Source organism: Camelus ferus, chromosome 5 (assembly GCF_009834535.1).
Source record: "Camelus ferus isolate YT-003-E chromosome 5, BCGSAC_Cfer_1.0, whole genome shotgun sequence".
Taxonomy (NCBI): Eukaryota; Metazoa; Chordata; class Mammalia; order Artiodactyla; family Camelidae; genus Camelus; species Camelus ferus.
Window position 1 is genome coordinate 46,680,945 of NC_045700.1, and position 19,621 is coordinate 46,700,565.

The following is a 19,621-nucleotide window of genomic DNA, read 5'->3' on the forward strand; positions in this document are numbered from 1 at the left end:
ATAAAGTTTAATTTACAAATCAGGCACAGTTGGAGATTAGTAATACCTAAAAATATAATAGAACAACACTGTAAATAAAAGTTATGTGAATGTATGCACGCTCACTCTCAAAATGTCTTATACTGCACTCACTCTTCTCATGGTACTGAGATGATAAAATGCCCACTGATGACATGAGGTGAATGACGGAAGCATTGTGACGTAGGTGTATCTGAGTTGTTAACAATCCTTTGCTGCTATGAGTAATGCTATAGTTAATATTGTTTTGCCTAAATCTTTGGTTAAAATAGATAAATAGAAAATGCATTAACAGTTATAATGATGAAGAATGGTAGGGAGTTGAGAGTTTTGGAGAGTGGAGCTGGTCTGTAGATCTAAACTGCCCAGAGTTCTAGATGAACTTGAGTGTAGCCCAAGGGTGGGGAGAGAGGAGGTAAGCTACTTGACTAGACACCAAAATGGAAGGCATGGCTCCCTGTTGGTGAAGTCAACCTGTAGGACCGCAAATGTGCATAGCTGGCCAAATAGGATTGGGTTTTTTTGCTTTTGTTTTTGTTTTTTGAGTATCTTTTTTGGTAGGAGGGAGGTAATTTCTTTATTTCTTTATTTTTAGAGGAGGTACTGAGGATTGAACCCAGGACCTGGTGCATGCTAAGCATGTGCTCTACCACTTGAGCTACACCCTCCCCCCCGAAATAGGATTGTTTTATGTAATCCTGTGCCTTGAATTTAAGGTAGTTTGTTGGAAGTGTTTATTGTCAGGTGAGAGAATCTGCTGATATTGCAGGTTCTAAATCCAATATTGTAAATATTTACTAAAGGAGGGACAGGGACACGAGTTAGTTGAGTACCTCTTAGGTACCAGATGCAGTGCTCAGGACAAGTATGTACGTTAGCTTTTCATAGCAGGTGTATTAGAGATGAGGAGACTCAACGATGTTAAGTCACTTGTGAAGATTCAAGACCCCACACCTGCCATCCTAGCCTGAGAAGAGAGCTTAGAACCAAGCACTGTTCTGAGGACTTCTGGTAGACCTGGCTACATATCTTGATCATAACACATATTACCAGCCACCCACAGTTGTTTGTTTCAGTTTTTCCCCTCATAATACTGAAGTCCTTGAGAGCAGGACCATCTTTGATCCAAATACCCTTATCATGTAATAGGTGCTCAACAAATGTTTATTACATATTTATCAAAAGATGAGTTGAGGGTCCTAGGCAGCAAAGTACCTGACATTTGGGTGGAGAGAACTAAAGTTATGGTGGAGGAGAAATAATAGGTAGATCCCAGTGTTGAACTGTTGGTTAATCCCAGCATTAACTCCTGTGAGGTGCAATCTTTCTTTGTGATATGATGCTTAACTTGCTATGAAGCTGCATTGGTCGTCCTCAAAAGTTAAGTATTTCTAATAATGTTATTTCTTTATGGGAAAATACAACTTCATCCTGCTAAGTTTAAAGAATACATCCATTGTACTGAGTGAAGAATTTGTATTATTGAGCTGTAAATGAACTACAAATTGAGCTACAAAACGATAATTTTAGGAATAGTAGCTGTAAGAGAGAAGAGACCCTCGCCCCTCCGCATTTACCCATCACTAACTTCAACAATGATCAACTCGTGGCCCATCCTGTTTCATCCATACTCCCTTGCTCCTCCCAGTCCACTGAATTATTCTGAAGAAAATCCTAGACATGTGATATTTATATACACAAGTATTTCTAAAAGATAATGACTTTAAAAAATAGATATCATTATTAAACTTACATAAAGTTAACAAGAGTTCCTTGATATAAAATATCCACTCTGTTCAAATTCTCACTATCCTACCCCTCACCTTATTTTTATACAATTGTTTTATTTCAATTCAGGACTCTAACTCTTATTCATTTATTTATTAAAAATCTTTTAATTATTAGGGTCCCTTCCCTTTTTTCTCCTTGCTGTTTATTTGTTGGAAAAAAACAGCCATTTTTCCTGAAGAGTTTCTCACATTTTACTAATTGCAGCCCCATGGTGTCATTTAACATGTTCTCTGTCTTCTCTGTTAGATCCAGAAGCTTGATCTGACTCAAATGCGACAACAATACGTTGTAGTGTTGTGTACTGCCATCAGAAGACTCTTATTATCCTGTTTGCTCCCTTTTTGTAGTTAGTGGCCACCGATGAACATTTTCTGTAAATTCTCTCTTTCCCTCTTCATTAATCGACTGGAAATTCTTCCCCATATCAACAATTTAATTATACTAGGTAGAGTTTATACATAACAGGTGTATTAAGGACTTGATTTTTTTTTCCTTTTAAGAGTGAAAGTAGATTTATTCAGGGAGATGCACATTCCATAGAGTATGGGCCATCTCAGAAGGCAATAGAAGGCAAGGACTTGATTTTTTTTTTTTAACTTGTTTTCAGAATAAAAAATTAGTTCTCTAGTATCTTCTAATGGTGACTACCAAGAGTTTTTTGTTGTTGTTTATTTAAGTATCATATGAACTCTTGGATTTTTCAAATATTTGATAAGTTTCAGTCCATAGCAGTTATTATTATTAATGCACAGTTTTGGCCCATTGGGAGACTTGTCATGTAGGCTCCCACTTCCTTCTGATATGACTGACCCCAGTGGTCTTTGATAATTTCCTTTGTTTTCTGCTAAGACAAAATATTCCAGGTTCACCTTATACATTTTCTGCCCCAAAACTGGAATCAACCATTTCTCCAGTGTTTTGTTTTCAAAACACACTTCTTTCTTTCATATTGATCTGTCTATTATATATACACACAACTTATAAATGTGCTCATATGTAAGCAATTATATATTAGCATTTACTTTAGTTGTTTTATTTTGCTTTTGCTTTTAAAGACTTGTTTTAAAAATTAGATTTTAATTTTGCAATGATGTAAAACAGGTATTTCTAAAGTCAAGCTTGCAAAATAAGGTATTTCTAGTGGAGTCTAGATTTTATTCCTATCTTTCCTCTTGATCCGTCTCTCCCTCTATAGGTCAACATTTTAAAAAAATTTATGACTTGCACTTTGATTTTCAAAACTATAAGCAAATATATATATATATATATTTGTGCTCCCCTTTTGCTTTCTCAGAGAAATGAGTGTATCCTAGTCACTACATACTTTTCTTTATCTTGCCTTTTTTACTTAATTATATATATGGGAGAGATAAATATAATTAATTTTTTATTATACAAAGAATTCTGAAAAATACTCACATATATGAACATGGAACTAAGCCTTAAAGTTTCAGAGAAAAAGATGTAGAGAACGGTTTTCTCTCCTATTTAAAACACCAAAAGGTCAGACTGTTCTGAGAACTTACGCTCAGATAGTCAAATCCTCTCTTTTTTTGCATGCTTAGTTAGCAGGCAAGCCATATCAGTAGGAACCAGTATTTCAGTGTTCTCTTATTTTTATTTGATTACACATTCTTTAATAAACTGGTCCTCAAGTTTGTCTTCTAAATTGAATAGCTTTAAATGTTTCTTACTTGTTGGAGACCATCCAGTATGGTTTAAAAAAAAAAAAAAAGTAATAATCACCACTGGAGTTTGCCTGAATTTCCAAGAGCTGACCATTTTGAGTATCCTAGTGCTGGAGGAAGAAAAATATGTAAATAAAATTCCTTTATGCAAATGCTTCCTGCAACTCTCATTGCCAGTCCAGTTTTTGTAAATCATGATAAACAGGTGCTACTGAACTAAATGACTAAGTAAAATTATGGAGAGAGATTCTATTTATGTTATTTTTCAGTGTTGGGGAGGGAGAAAAGGATGATTAGGGCAGACACCAAGAACTCTATTAATTGATTTCAGCAAAGTGAGATGTGGGGTCCTTAGGAATTGGAGAGGGCTGCCCCTGGAAAGAACAAGGTTCTATTGCAACTTACTTTGTTTTGTCAGAAAACTGGGTTTTGGAAACAACCTAATATCAAGCTTGCTCTATCTTTGCCTAGTGTTTAGCTTTTTATTACTCTTTTTTAACTTAAAATAAAAGATTGAAGTAAAATTCACACAACATAAAATTTACCATTTTAACTTTAAAATGTACAATTCTGTGGCTTCCAGTACATTCACAATGTTGCGCAACCATTGCCACTATGTAACTCCAGAACATTTTCATCACCCCCAAAAGAAACTGGGTACTCACTACAGTCACTCCTCTTTTTCCTTTGCCTCCTCAACCCATAGGAACCCAACTGCTTTGTCTCATGGATATTTGGGAACATACAGCATGTGGCTTTTTGTGTCTGGCTTCTTTCATTTACCGTGTTTTCAGGGTTCATCCTTGAAATAGTTTTTATAGCCAAATGATATTCCATTGTATGGATATACCATAACTTCTCCATTCATCAATTGATAGATAACTTTGATTGTATTCACTTTGGGCTATTTGAATAGTGCTGCTATGAATATACATTTACAAGGTTTTGTTTGAACACCTGACTTCAATTATTTGTGGTATACACCTAGAAGTGGAATTGCTGGGTCATATAATAACTCTTAATTGTTTGAGTAACTGCCAGACTATCTTTTCACTTGCTTGATTTGTACTCTTTAATGCACAAGAGTTTCCATTTTAATAGGATTCAATATCAATTATTTTCTTTTGTTGCTTGTGCTTTTGGTGTTATATCTAAGAATCCATTGCCAAATCCAGCATCATGAAGACTTATGCCGATGTTTTTCTTCTAAGAGTTATATGGTTTTAACTTTTCCATTTAGGTCTGATCCATTTTGAGTTAATTTTTCTATAGGGTGTGAGGTAAAGGTCCAACTTCATTCTGTTGCATTTGGATATCCAATTGTCCCAGCACCACTTGTTGAAAAGACTCTTTTTTTCCTCATTGGATGATCTTAGCACCCTTGTTGAAAATCAATTAACTATAGGTATATGGGTTTATTTCTGGACTCCCAATTTTATTCCATTGATTTTTATGTTTGTTATTATCCCAGGACCACACTGTTTTGATTACTGTAGTTTTGTAGTAAGTTGTGAAATTGGGCATGCAATCCCTCCAACTTTCTTCTTTTTCAAGAATATTTTGATTATTTGGGGTCCTTTGCAATTCCATATGAGTTTTAGAATCAGCTTATCCATTTCTGAAAAATTGGAAGTTGGAATTTTGATAAGAATTTCATTGAATCCGTAATTCAATATGGGAAGTATTGCCATGTTAACAAAATTAAGCCTTCCAACCCATGTACATGGGATGTCGTTCCATTTAGATATTGTTTAATTTCTTTCAACAATATTTTATAATTTGCATCTCCCTGGTTAAATTTGTTCCCAAGTATTTTATTCTTTTTGTTGCTGTTGTAATTGAAATTATTTTCTTAATTTCATTTTCAGATTGTTTATTGCTTACATTGAGAAATACAACTCACTTTTATGTATTGAAGTTACTATTATATTTAAGGGAACTGTTTTCTCACTTTTGCTAATTCTTTGGGATTAACAGTCACTCTCTGACCTTCAGTTTTTCTAAATGCTGAAGGACATTAAGACCCTCCTTAGTTTCATCCCTCTTGATATAAGGATTTCAACACTGTCTTGTTAGCAAGAAGTTTCTGCTCTTAAATTAACCATGGATAATACTTCATTTTAAAATGCTGACTAATATGTTGGGGAGGAGAAAAAAGAGATGTGGGGGAATAGCTTATATTCATTATATTTTAAAATTTAGTCTTATTTTATTTTTTGTTCAATATATTTTGATGGTTATAAAGTTTCTTTTGATTACTTATTGTATACAATTGGAATTTAATAATTTAAACCACCCATAATCCTGCCACTCACAGGTAACCATGGTTAAGAATTGGATTACTCATGAGTGCTGAATGTGGACATAAGATCATACTCATCATATAATTTTTATCCTTCCATTATCTTAATATCTAAATTATGTAATAGTGATTTGCTGTTAGGAAACATCAATTTAAGTACACTTATAAAAATAACAAGTAACAGTAATTTCTTTATATTTATAGGATAGCCACTTTTGACATGTCCTTTTTGTTTTTAAATTAAAATAACACATGCATTTGGTTAAAACAATCAAATGTTCTGAGGGATTCATAATGAAAAGTAACAATGCCATTTCCCACTTCTCCAGAACCCTGGTCCTACTCTCTAGGGGCAACCACTTTTAATTCCAGTTTTTGTAACTTTTGAGGGCTAACCTCCATATCTTAAATGATATTTTTCCTGATACTTCTTGATTTATCAAGTTTAGACCCTACCTGTTGACCTCCTGACCTATTTCCCCCACGTCCTCATCATCCCCCAAGGTCTGACCAGAATAAGCACACTGGCCCCAGATATTAGGAGCAGCTAGAATTTCCTAAGCGCTTACTGTGTACCAGGCACTCTGCTCTAAAGTTGCCATTTTAATCCTTACAACAACCAAATGAGTTCGTTTACATAATCCTAGTTTAAAGGTAAGGAAACAGAGGTTCCGAGAGGTAGAAACTTGTCCAAGTGTGGCATGTTGCATTTTCCAAAGTGTGGCCACGGCTATGTTTTGGTCCCACCTGTTCTTCCAGAACACTACCGTTCTCCCATTGCCTTGGAGTCTATTTCCTCACTCCTTGAACCCGGGCAAACCTTTGTGGCTGACTTGGTGAAGAGAATGCTGTGCAAAGATTGCTGCTGCATGACTTACAAGGCTGGGTTTAGGACGGTAGAACGCTTCTTACAGTGTCTCTCCCTGTGGATCCTTGCCCTCGGAACCAACCACCATGTCGTAAGGAAGCCCAGGCTCCATGAAGAAGCCACATGTATGTTATCTGGCTGATGGTGTCAACTTAGGGCCCAGCCAACACAACAGCTGGCATAAGTCACCAGACATGTGAGAAAACAAGCCTTCAGATGATGCTGGATTCCAGCTGATGAGTCGCCCTCATCCTTCTAGTCTTCCAACTGAGGCCCCAGACATTGTGGAACAGAGACAAATTGCCCCCGTTGTACCCTATTTAAATTCCTGTTCCACAGAACCCATGAATGTGACAAAGTGTTGTTTTATGCCCCTGAGCTTTGCGGTGATTTGATACACAGCAGTGGGTAACCAGAACATCAAGGCGCCATATACTTCTGGTAGCTGGCAGGCCTTGGCTCCGAGCCTAGCTGTCTACCTCCAGGATCTCTACTTTTTGCCACTGGGCTCCACGATCTGTGAAGACGACTGCATCCGTGTGCTAGGGCTGCCATAACAAAGCACCACAGACTGGGTGGTTTAAACAGAAATTATTTTCACATAATGTGAGAGGCTGAAAGTCCAAGATCAAGGAGTTGGCAGGGTTGCTCTTTTCCGAAGTCTTTCTCCTTGGCTTATGGATGCTGTCTTCGCATGGTCTTCACTTCATGCGTGCCTGTGTCCCTGTCTTCTAAGGACAGAGCCCACACATGACCTCAATTTACCTTAATTACCTCTCAAAAGGCCCTACCTCTAGTCCAGTACAGTTATATTCTGTGGTACTGGGGGTGAGAATGTCAACACGTGAGTTTTGGGGAGACACAGCTTAACCTGTAACAACCACCTACAGGGCGTGGAGCTCTGGCTGCTGTCTCACTAACCTTCCTGCCTTCATCTACTTACCTTCCAGGGCAGTGGTTTTAGACCCTGGCTGTACGTTAAGAGTCATCTGGTGACTTAAAAAAAAAAAAAGCTATAGCCACACCTTACCCCCCACCAATTAAAACAGAATCTCTGGGGCCCAGCCTGGACATCAGCATGTTTTTAAAAGTCCTGTTGGGAACGGGGAGGGGGGTGATAGCTCAGGGGCAGAGCGCATGCTGAGCATGCACGAGGTCCTGGGTTCAATCCCCAGTACCTCCATTAGAAAGTGAAATAAAATTAAGTTCCTGCATGAGCCTAATGTGCAGCCAGGGTTGAGAATGGTGGCAGAGGGGTCTGATGAGAGCAGTGAGCCAGGCAGGAGAAGCAGAAGTGAGGGGCACCTGGGGCAGCAAATTGCTGCTTTGGTTACAGGAAGAGAAATAAAAGTCACATACAATCCTAATGTTTGTTTCACAGTAGCTTAGGTATGAAGAGGATGGGGTATCCAGTGGAATAGAAAGCAGAAGATACAGGAAAGTATCCATCGCACTAGTTAATTACATGACATTAGAACCCCTTGCCCCCCAAAAAGGGCAGGAAAGCACAAAATATTCAGTGGCAGTGAAGTAACACAGATGAACAACTAGATTTTGGTGTGAGTTTCCCCAGTTAGAGCCTGATTTTCATGTTTTACTTGGGAAGTGTGTAACTGAGCAGAATTTATTAAAGCTATTTTATAAAATGCAAAAATCAGCTGCTGGCAATACTGCTCAGCCCAGGAGCTCGCTACCCACATGCCAGGAATCACAAGTTTGATCTCTGTTCACATGCAGAAGTCCTCGCCGGGGCCACAAACACAGCAGACCTCTATTCCAGACAGATTTTTCTTTCCAACTCCCAGCCTTCCCCTTTGACTGTTTCTGGGGCTGCGTGTTGCTTGTGAATTGACACGAGGGATGTTGCCTATTCCTGAAGTCATTTATATTGGTATTAAGACAGTAAATTCTTTATGAAATAAAAATCAATAGTCACCGACATCCTGAGTAGTGAGGAAAATAATTGTTTATGGCACTCAGCTTAAGCTGTTCTGGTAATCACGTTGAAAAATACAATATTTATTCATTAGATCAAATTTAATGAGGCCTCCTGGCAGTAATTATAAAAATTACTGTAGCAGTAAATTACTAATGAGTTGTGATGTGCTTCCTACCTGTGAAGAAGGACTGGGGGTTGAAAAAGCCCGCTACCCAGATGAGGCTGCGAGGGAGGGAGCCCTGTAGGCCCCTCACCCAGGCAGGAGAGGAGCAGTGTACCCAGACCACAAAAGCAAACAAGAAAAAAAGACCAAGGACACGCAACCGGGGTGAGGGGTGGGGGGTGGATTCTTGCAGCCGTCAGAACGCGGTAAAGATTAGAGCGTTCTTTTCCCAAAGGTGAGCATCATCTCAGGGACGTGGAGTTGCCGGCGTGCTGGGGTCACGGAGGAGCACTAATCTGATTCCTGGGAAGGACGGAGCTTCTTATTAAGGCTAGGAAATGATTTCAGACACAGGCCGCCCGCCAAGTCTGGGGGCTCGACTCTGACTGCCGAGGTGCGGGTTCTGCTCCGCGCTTTCAAAACCGGCCGCTGAGCCTGGCGCCTGCTCTAACGCAAACACGGTCGATGGTCTTGTTTTGTTTGTTTTGTTTTGTTTTGTTTTGTTTTTTACAAGCTCCTGGGGGTTTCTTCCTCCTCTGAAGGCTCAGAACTAACCAGAATTTTTGCTCTTCTATTTATAGGATGGAGCTAAGTTGTTTTCTTTCCTTTTTTTTTTTAAGGATGCAAGTAATTAATTATGATTGAAAGCCTATATATAAAAAAGCCAGAAAATATATTGATCTGAGGGCAGGCACAATTAAAAAAAAATACAGTAGCTGAGTTAAATGGGAACATTAAACCTTGATGAGGTGTGGTTCGACACAGCTTTGTCCTGCAGTTTTCTGGATTAATGTATACGGTGGATATTAGCCCTGCCCCATAACAGGGCTACTATGTCAGGTCACAGTGGTAACCTTTGTTCCCCAGTCACAGAACCATGCCTGCCAAGGAGGGACCAGCCAAGCCAGATGAGGGCCTCCCACCTACCGGCGGCTGGAATCTGGTACCCAGTAGAAATGCCCGCTGAAGCCTCAGCACAGCATCCCCCTTCCAAAGCAACGTCTCTCAAGATAGCGGGCAGGCTGTCGTCTGGAGTGACAGCTATCTATTCAGGTAGTGGCTGCTTTTGTCTTCTCACTTGTAACACCAAGAGGGTTTTTGTTTAACTTTGAGAAATTCTGACAGCATCTCAGAATGTCGTACACCAAGTGGGTTCAGCCCCTCCTCACATGGGGAGGATGCAATGACATTAGAGTGTACATTTTTTTTTCTTTAAATTGCAGATGCCTTAAAATGAGATTGTCAGGTTTGTTGGCTTGTCATATGAAAGTATCAAGATTGTCACAGTGTATTATATCACTATAATATGATCATTGTACACGAAACTAATGAGTAATATTGTACTTACTCAATAGTGGTGGGACTGAGTCACATTACCATTAAAAATGGTGAGCAGCCTTGCATTTTACCAGAGAACCTAGGAAACATGGCTACGCTGCGGACATGAGGCTGGAATTTCATCACCCAGGGACAGTCAAGATGCCCTCTTTGCAGAGGGAGGAGTACCGGGGTCAAGACGAGGTGAGACCAGAGCAGAAGGGAGGCAGGGCTCCACAGGGAGACTGGGGAATCTTGCACGATACCACCACACCAGCGGCGCTGTTTCAGGGAGACTGAAGCACCCTATAGGTACTCAGAAGATGATTTCTGAAGGAAGGAATCAATGTCAATTGTGAGTCTTCTTCACAGTTAGAATCACATGCGGCTAAACTAGAAGCAATTTGAAGAGGAGTGTTATCTGCCTTGCTGAAGCCCTCCTTGGCCATTCATTCCTTCATCAAATGTTAATAAGCCCTCCCGCGTGCCTGGCACTAGGCACTGGGCACCCAGTGGTGCAGTCACCAGGCACGGACCTGCCTTGTGAGGCCCGCAGTGCAGACATTGAACAAGTACACATCCAGACTCACATGCAGGGTCTGTGTGGTGGAAGTGCTGGGGAGGGAGAGACCTCATTTATTGGAGGAAGTGATATTGGAGCTGAGAACTGAAAGGATGAGGCCTTAGGAGGGGAACGGTGATGGGAGAACATTTGAGGCACAGGAAGCAGCATTCCTGTGTGGGAAACTATGCAGATTCCGTGGGAACAGACGACAGGTCAGAGGGATGGAGGGAAGAGGTGGGTGGCCCCAACAGGCACCGTGTGAAGAATGTGACCTCCGGGGTCACACAGACCTGAGTTTGAATTCAGACCAGGCAACCTCTCTGTGTTGTAAGGGACTAAATAACACCCTCTGGGAAGCCCTTAGCACAAGTCGTGGCATGTAGTGGAAATTCAGTGCCTGGAAATAATCATAACTGTTACTGAGGGGCAGGCTGGTGAGCTTATTGCTATGTGACAGCATGCAGACAGCCTAGTGCTTGTGCTAAATGGACTTTAGGGGCATTGGGCAGACAAAGGTAAGGCATGTGAAGGCATCGCAGTGCCATCATACCTGAGTCAGGACATAGAGAACAGAAGAGCGGGTACTTACATGGCTTCATGACAACAATATCCCAAAGTAAACATTCATTGACGTGTGGTAGATTAGCTTGCACATCATAATTTATTTGAGATTTGTTCAGTCAACAAACTGCACAACCATACTCAGAAGCTCTGAGTCCAACACACCGTTCTTTGAGTGCCTACAGAGTGGTAAATCCGTAAGCACTGAAAAGTCTATATTTTTCCCAGGCCAGACTGCTCTTGTGCTTGCTATTATGGGAAGTCTGTTTCCTAAAACTAAGATTTGCGGGGTTTATCTTTTCTAAAAGATGCATGTACATTCCTCTCACTAATGTTATCGCGCACAACTCTCACATTTGAAGAGGCTTTCCCGCAAGAACTGCAAGAGAAGTTAAAAATTTTGCATCCAGAGCCCTCCCAGAGGTCAACGATGTCGATGTTTGGAGGATGTCGAATTGGATCTTTGCTACCCCTGAACTCCATGTCCCCGGACCCAGGAGTGGTAAAAGTTTCCTCATGAGCCCATCAAAGGCTAGTTGAGGTTCATTTGGCATGAGTGGGTCATGAACATATTTATAAAGGATTAACCTGGGCCTCGTAGCCCAGGAAGACGATTTGGTTAAACATATATTTCATCCCATTTGTTTTCTTCATCTGTACTTTCCCTTAGTTCTCCGTGATGAGTCATTGTCGTTGAGGGTATCCTGTGCATCGTTAATTCCTGCTAGGGGAGACATAGCACTCTCCAACCTGTACGTCCAGAGGTTTATAAAGCTCTTATTTTCCAAGAATTTCTGTCTAGAGGAAAAGCGTCCACTGATGGGTTGACTGAGCTTTGTCACCAAAATGGCTGAATGAATGAGATGTGGGCATTCTGAACTGTCTCATCACTTCCAAATGCATCAACCTGGGAGTGGTGGGGAGGGGAGATCGGGGAAGAGGCAGCAGAAGAGCAGACACAGACTGGAGGCTCACAGCCCTGCCAGGCGCGGCTTTGTCTGGCCCGGCCTGCCTCTGGTACGCCGGGGCACCCGCACACCCTCACGCAGCTCTGCTCTCCCTCGCCGGCAAGCCTGCTGCCCCCAAACTCTTTTTAGAGCGCCAGGTCCGAGTGTGGCTGACAGGGCCATCTGCTCCAGGCACATGGTCAGCTCTTTGTGGAAGCTGCTTATCGGGGGTACTTTAGAACTCAGCCTCTTTGTCCCGCAAACAGCATACTTCTGTTGGCTTTTTTCCCCCTAAATTGAACCACTCCTGTCCCTAATTGTGTCGCTCCTGCTGTCACCTCCTAGCCATCAGAGCCCGTGGCATGGTTCTGATTGTGTGGCGATGCGTCCTTGAAGCATTCTTTTTGTTGTGTTCAATGGCTCTCCTTCAGCTCACAACACAGTGGTCGCAACGGTTTCCTAGGGTCACCCATTCTGCACTGAGGACCAGCCCAGAAAAGCTCAGTCATAATGAACAGGGCTTCAGACGGACAGACACACACACGGGCTTGAGAGCCCTCCTGGCTTCGGTCACTCTAACAAGATTTTGTCATTTGTGGCTTTTGCGCATTGGAAAAACTTTCATCTCTGAGTTTCTATGGGCTATAAATACTTGGTAGGTTAAAAAGGAACCATTCAGAACATGAAATAAACAGAACCTGGCACGTACACAGCAACACACCTCAACGGAGCCCTTCAACTTGTAGGCCAGAGCCGCGGGGATCTGAGACGGGCCTGCCTTCAGCTCCTCTCTCATTCACTTCCCTCCCGGGCTGGACACTGCTCTGGTTTATGACCTCTTTTGGTTGGATGTTTTCCTAATGAGGCAGGAGGATGAGGTCTCCATGTTACTTACACCTTTTAACCGCGAAGTAAAAACTGTTGATTTCGTTGGGAAGGGGGATAATGTGCACAATGTATGGAAAACATGGCATAGGTAATGTGCGTCTCCCACAAATTAAGAAATGAGTCTGGCCGAGGGAGGCTCTATCTTCATTCTGAAAAATCACGACAGCCCTGGCCTTTATGGCTTTATTTGTTTTCTAAATAACTGCTTTCTGATTTTTTTTTTCAGAGTATAAGAGAAATATGTGATGTAAAAGCAATTTAAGTAATGGAGAAAGATAGACTAAGAAAAATAAACATCAGTCATATTTTCCAAAGATTGTAGCCTTAATACCTTCAATCTTATGTTTTCCTTTCTTTTTTTTTACATTGCAGTATAAAATACACATAGAAAAGTACATAAATCATAAATGCACATCTCAACATTAAAAAAAATTTTAATTGTATATATCCACATCACCACCACCCACATCAAAACATCCTTTGTACCACAGGAAAGTCTGTCATGTCCCTCCTAGTTAGTAGCCCTCCAGAGGTCCCTTCCTAGCACATATAATACACATATCCCATTTTTATACTTTGTTCTCTCTATATTACACTTTTTATGCTTATGTATATCAGGCATTTTTACAAAAACGAACCAAGTTCTTCAGATAGTATTGTGATCTGACCTTCTCACTTTATATAATGAAAATTTCACATTTTTATACATATAATAAAATATTTGTATAACATCACTTTATATAATACCAATAAATCTCACATTCATATAATATTCAAATATACAATTTACATAATTATCACTTCATATATTTCTATGTCAATAAATCTAAAATTAACCATCATATGTTCATAATGGCTGCGTCCCATTATTAAGTGTAGCGTAATTTGTAAACTGCTTTCCTACTGATGGGCATTCAGCATTGTTCTCTTTTGATTATATTTAGAAATTGCCATCAGGGTAACATTTGTGAGCAAACTTATTCCACACGCTTTGTAATCCTATTTTACCGTTAAGTGTGAGTATTTCTTAAATGCTTCTACATTTTTATATTATCCATCTCTTTTGTTGCACATTTTCTTTCTCTAGCACACACTCATCTTTCAGCACTCTGTGTGTGTGTGTTTATTCTATGTTATTGTTAATCTAATAGTCCCAATCTAGCATAGTTTTGGAGCAGGAGACAAAGTATGTTCGGGTCCACACACCATGTCAGGAGGTTTTAAAAGTCATTTTAAAATTCTCGTCAAATTTCATTTCATTTCTTCACAGATCATTCTATTTACGGGGCAAAACAAAAGAAAAAAAAAAAAAGAAAAAAGGGTACCTGGCTTAAGTCCTCCGATTCCGTCATTATTGTAACGTCACCCCTTCCCCTAGAAAGCGCCTCTGTGAACACGCACAGTGCGTTTCTTTCTGCTGTAATCCATGAATGTCACTGCCCTGGTTTGTTAGCCCCAGCCTCAGGCTTTTTGTACAATACTCCATGCTTTTTATTCAGAGTTAGAGTCTGTCATACAAAATTCCAGTGCTGTGGGTTGGCACGCTTGCTGAATTTTCGAATCATGGGTTCATTTTCCTGGTCAGTTATTTAATTTATTTTTTACAGACATCTTTTATTTTCAGTCAAAAAGACAAGTAAAAATAATTCTCAGAGATATGTATTTAAAGTAAAAGGGGTTTTTATTAGGATGTTTGTTTATGTCGACTCTACAGAATTCTTTTTAGTGTAGAAGCCACAGGGATTATTATTTCTTTGTCATGGAATCCCTAGATCTTTGTGGGAGGCCTAGAAGAACCAGTTTCTCTTCCATTTAAACAAATTCAATTCAATTCACTCGCATTGGCAGAGCACACCAAAATCTTACTTTTCTCAGCCAAGGAGAGCAAAGTCAGCCTGGGAGGTTTTTTTTAAATGGATTTTTTTTCATCTTTTTTTTTTTTTTTTTTTTTTGGCCTGAGCGATATATATATATATCTCCGCATACTCTCCTCTCCAAAGCAATGAAGGCACATGAAGTTTCTCTCCTAAAACCCTTCCTGGCTAGGAGATTATGTGTGAGTGAAAGAAAGTAAAAATTTTGTATAGGCTTAAAAGAAACAGCCAAGCAAATTAATACCTGTTTGAAAATATTCAAGGAAACATCTGAAATGTAAAAAATAAAATTTGGTCTCTCGTGGTCCCATGACCTCAGGATTAATCATTGTTAATAGTTGGCATTTGTTATCATGCTTTAGAAATAAAATGTAAGATTGCACTATTCATATCATGATGCAAAAAGCTGTTTTCACTCCACCCACACTGGACACATCTCTCTGGCAGAACACAAAGATCTGTCCCATTAAAATGGCAGCAGGAGATTCCATAGTATGAATCCCTATACTTTTTAAACCATTTTCTATCAGTGGACATCTAGGTTTTCTAGAGATTTTCTGTTTAAGAACCTGTGTATTGAATCTAAATGTCTCACAGGTCCAGCTATAATTCTAGCCACAAAGCTTAGCCAGTCACAATTGGAGGCTGGTGGTTTTCATTCATTTCTGTTCTCAGAAAAGAGGGAATGGGGCAATCCATAACCAGTGACTGGCCTGCCCACCCAGTACACAAGTATAAACATAAAACCCATTCTCTCCTTTTTCCATCCCAGCCTCCCCTAACTCCCTCCTCCCACACACCTTCCCCCTGCCCCCCACCCATCAAATGGGAAAAAAAGGTTCTAAGAGAAAGTTCTGGGCTTCCGGGAGGCGGATGTATACAAACTCCTTTGGAGAAATGGCTGCATTATATTTTTCTGGTTCCATATTCCTAGTTTTCTCCTACAAGTTATCTGGATTGTTCCGCATTTATGAAATATTGACTATTCTCTATGAGAGGGTTTCCAGTGGCTGGAGGGTTATGGTTGATGACACAATGTAGTAGCAGTTCCACCGCAAGTCCAGCATTCCTGATTCTAACAGAACGCTCTTGAGTTCGGCATACGGTGTTTTGAGTCTTCACATTCATGCTCCCCCTCCTCCATCGTGGAAAATAACAGAGTACGCTAATAAGCTGAAAACTGCACACACAGGATGGCTTTCAGACTTACACGTTAAAAGGGCACAGTTCGGTGTGTTGTGTTTGTACTGTCAGCCCATGAAAAATAGACAAGATATAGGAAAAAAGGAAAGCAATTTACTAGAACCAGATACACATACATGATACTTCACATTACATATTTGCTTGATGGACACAGTGACATCCATACTGACTGACTGTCGGCATGTGCCTCTCCCCTGAGCCAGGCACTCAGATGGATCAGCTGGGCTCAGGCAAGTGTCAGGAAGATTATCAAAAGAAAGAGCTGTCTGTAGTTGCTCCCTTTCTGAAAAGATTGACAACTCACCCTAACAAAAGGAAACATTAGTGTGCTATTTGCGTCTCAGAAAGAGACTGATAAGATGACGTGATAAATGGCGGGGTGGAGGTGGGAGGAAGGTTGCCATAAAAACACACAAGGTAGCTAAATGGTGTAGTGCAAAGAAAACCTCAGCCCGCACAATTGTCAAGGCTTGTTTATTTTAAGAAGGCGAGCTGGTCTGAACCACAGAAGTGTCTGCAGATGTCTAGCCTAAGTTCTCTAGCCAGTGTTGCCAACAGCTTTAAGAGAACTCTTTAAGAATTCCGTGCTTTCCCTTTCATACCTTTTCTCTAGTTGCTTGACTGTGCCCACTGCACAAGAAGATACAGTGTACCCTGCAGCAAGAAGGATTTAGGCAGATCCAGTCCCTCCATGAAATTCAGAGTGGGATCATCATCTGGCAAAGCCCCAGGAACAGGGGTTTGTCTATTGGATTCACTGAGGGCGTTTATTATGATTCTGAAACACATTGGATGAACTTGAGTGCATCTGAATAGGAAATTGTCCCCCGGAGATGCTTTACCCCTCATGAATTGCAGGGATGGCACCGATTTCAAGTGTTTTCAGGTCACCTCGGCAGGCTTGCTTCTCTAGCTCATACACAGCCGTTGATACACTGTGAACAAGTTGCACTTGGAGATGAAAATGCTTTGGCAGACAGCTGAAGTCCACGCGGCACCTGCAGGAAGCAGTTACTTTTCTCCTGACCCGGTGTTTTCGTAACATTCCCTGGCCCCCAAAGTGCTCCTGGGGGGAGTCCCCCACCCACAGCAAACTAGACCATGTCTAGTAGGTGGGAGGGCTCCTCTGGCCTGGGCAGAGCTGATTCTGGATCTCAAGTGCCTGCTGCCAGAGCTCAGCCTTGGGCCCGGCTGGGCCCTCTAGGTGCCCTCAGGATCGGGCCTGGAGTGGGTCCTTAACAAATGCTTGCTGAACTTGGTTGGTCCAGAGTCGCTGAGGGTTTTGCTCAGCGTGGATCTCAGGAAGAGGGTTCTGACTGAGCCTGGGTCTCCACGTGCCCCAGTGGGGTCCAAGGGTTTCTGCTGCACAAACTTCCTCCACGCACAAGCTTTGGCTTTTGGAGTTCACAATGGGGGCTACTCAGTGAGTCAAGACAGAGTCTTGCATGTGCATCTGAAAGGCCAGGTGCTGGCAGAGGTGGAGAGGAAAGTCTGGGCTTTGTGCGCTCTCAGCCTGCAGGCACCGACTGGGTGGGAAATAGCACATTCTGTCCACAATTTGGTGTGGGTAGAAAACATGTCAAAATCAAATACCAGTAATAACCATGGGGCAGAGGAGCTTTCTGATTTTTTAGAAAGTGTTTCTTCCTGCTCTGTGGGTGCTGGCCTCTACTATTACATCCTTTGATGACCAACTTCACTATAGTTTTTAAATGCCATACTTTCTCCTGAGACTTAAAGTAGCTGGAATCCCAGTGTGATTAACCTTTAGTCCCTGAGTGGTTTACATTCCTTTGAAAGCTGTTCTTTTCAGGCTGACCAGGTGGGAGGCCATGGTGATCCATCCACACCCCAGTGATGGAAGGGCTACAATGAACAGTAAGACGTGTCTTTGTTGGTCAGTGGGAATGACATGATCAGGTTATGCTAGTCATTAATTTGGTGACTTCAGAGGCATTGGGAAGCCCTCAGCCTGCCCACAGAGGAGGCCAGATACAGGTCTGGGTCTCTCCACACTTGCGTGACTTCTGGGAGAGAAACTGACTCCTTCCCCCGGGACCAACATTTATTTATTTTTTAAATAATTTTTTGGTTACATTTATTTTCTTTTTTGGCAGGGGTGGGGATAATTAGGTTTGTGTGTTTGTTTAATGGAGGTACAAGGGATTGAACCCAGGACCTTGTGCAGCTAAGCACGTACTCTACCACTGAGCTATTCCCCCCCGGCCCCCCGTCTTTATCTTTTGAAGGCCTCTTGGCTCTGCCTGAGCCCCTGGAGAACCCACGTCACCACCAACAAACACATTCCATAAAAAACATCTAGTTGTACCGTTCCTCCTCTAGGCAGCCTCCTGTTTCCATTTCAGGTTATGGGACCCTCTCACCCCTAGGAGTACTGAGGCAAACCTGGAAATTTGGGGGGAGCCCTAGAGCTAAAGTGGTTTAGAAGCCAGTGGTTGAGGGAAAGGGCGAGTAAGTAGAAAGTCTTGTGAGGAAACTCTCGTGAGGCCTGGGAGAAGAAGGCAGGCAAACAAGCCAGAAAGGGGAGTCAGGGACACTAAAAGGAAGAGGGAAGGAGGTGAGGTGTGTGGGTTAGAGAAACACACAGAGAAAGAGAGAACAATGAGAAGGCCGGGGGAGAGGCTGACACAAAAGGTCAAAATGCGGGCAGTGGCCCAGTTCCCGGGAATCCCAGCCCCTTCCCCAAAGTAGGAACAGTCCTCCCACTTGTCAGCATATGAAGTTACCAAGCCCATAAAAACTAACAGCCCCCACACGTCGTGGCCACTCTCCCTTCTGAGTGAGACGGACAGCTCGCACGCTGTCTGTGGAGTGTGTATCTACCTTTACTTTAAACTGAGCACCCAAACCCTGCTCCTCGTGGCCTTTCTCTTGCCTTCTGAGATGGCCTGCTCTCTGTCTATGGAGCACGTATCTCTCTGAATAAATCTACCTTTACTTTAAAAAAAAAAGAGGCCAGGGAGAGAAATCAAATCACTTGAGTGAAAATGCGCCCAAATGGCAACAACCAAAACCAAACAACAAAAACAACATCAAATCCCAGAGAATGGAGTCCTGCCCAAATTCTCTAAGGTCAGCAACACCCACCAGGTACCCTGACAGTGACACCAGGTGGCTGATGAGGCTGCACAGGAGTCAGCATAAACTATTATACCCTAAAAGGGCAAGCTTTTTTCTACAAGCCAACCCTGAAGTTGAAATAGAATTGTAAGAAACCTAAATACCATCTAATCCAACTATACAGCTGAGGATACAGGGTCCTCAAATATCAAAAATGACCAACCAACCAAACAAAAAATACACTCCATTGTGCAGATGTAGCACTTCATGTAACCAGCCCAGCTTTTTGTTGTTATTAATCCTTTAAAAAATAAAATCTACCTTAGAGTTCATTGCCTTGTGGTCAATAATGGGGAACTAATATGAAAGCAGAAATCATGATGATCTGAGCATGATATTGATCAATGCAGATGCAC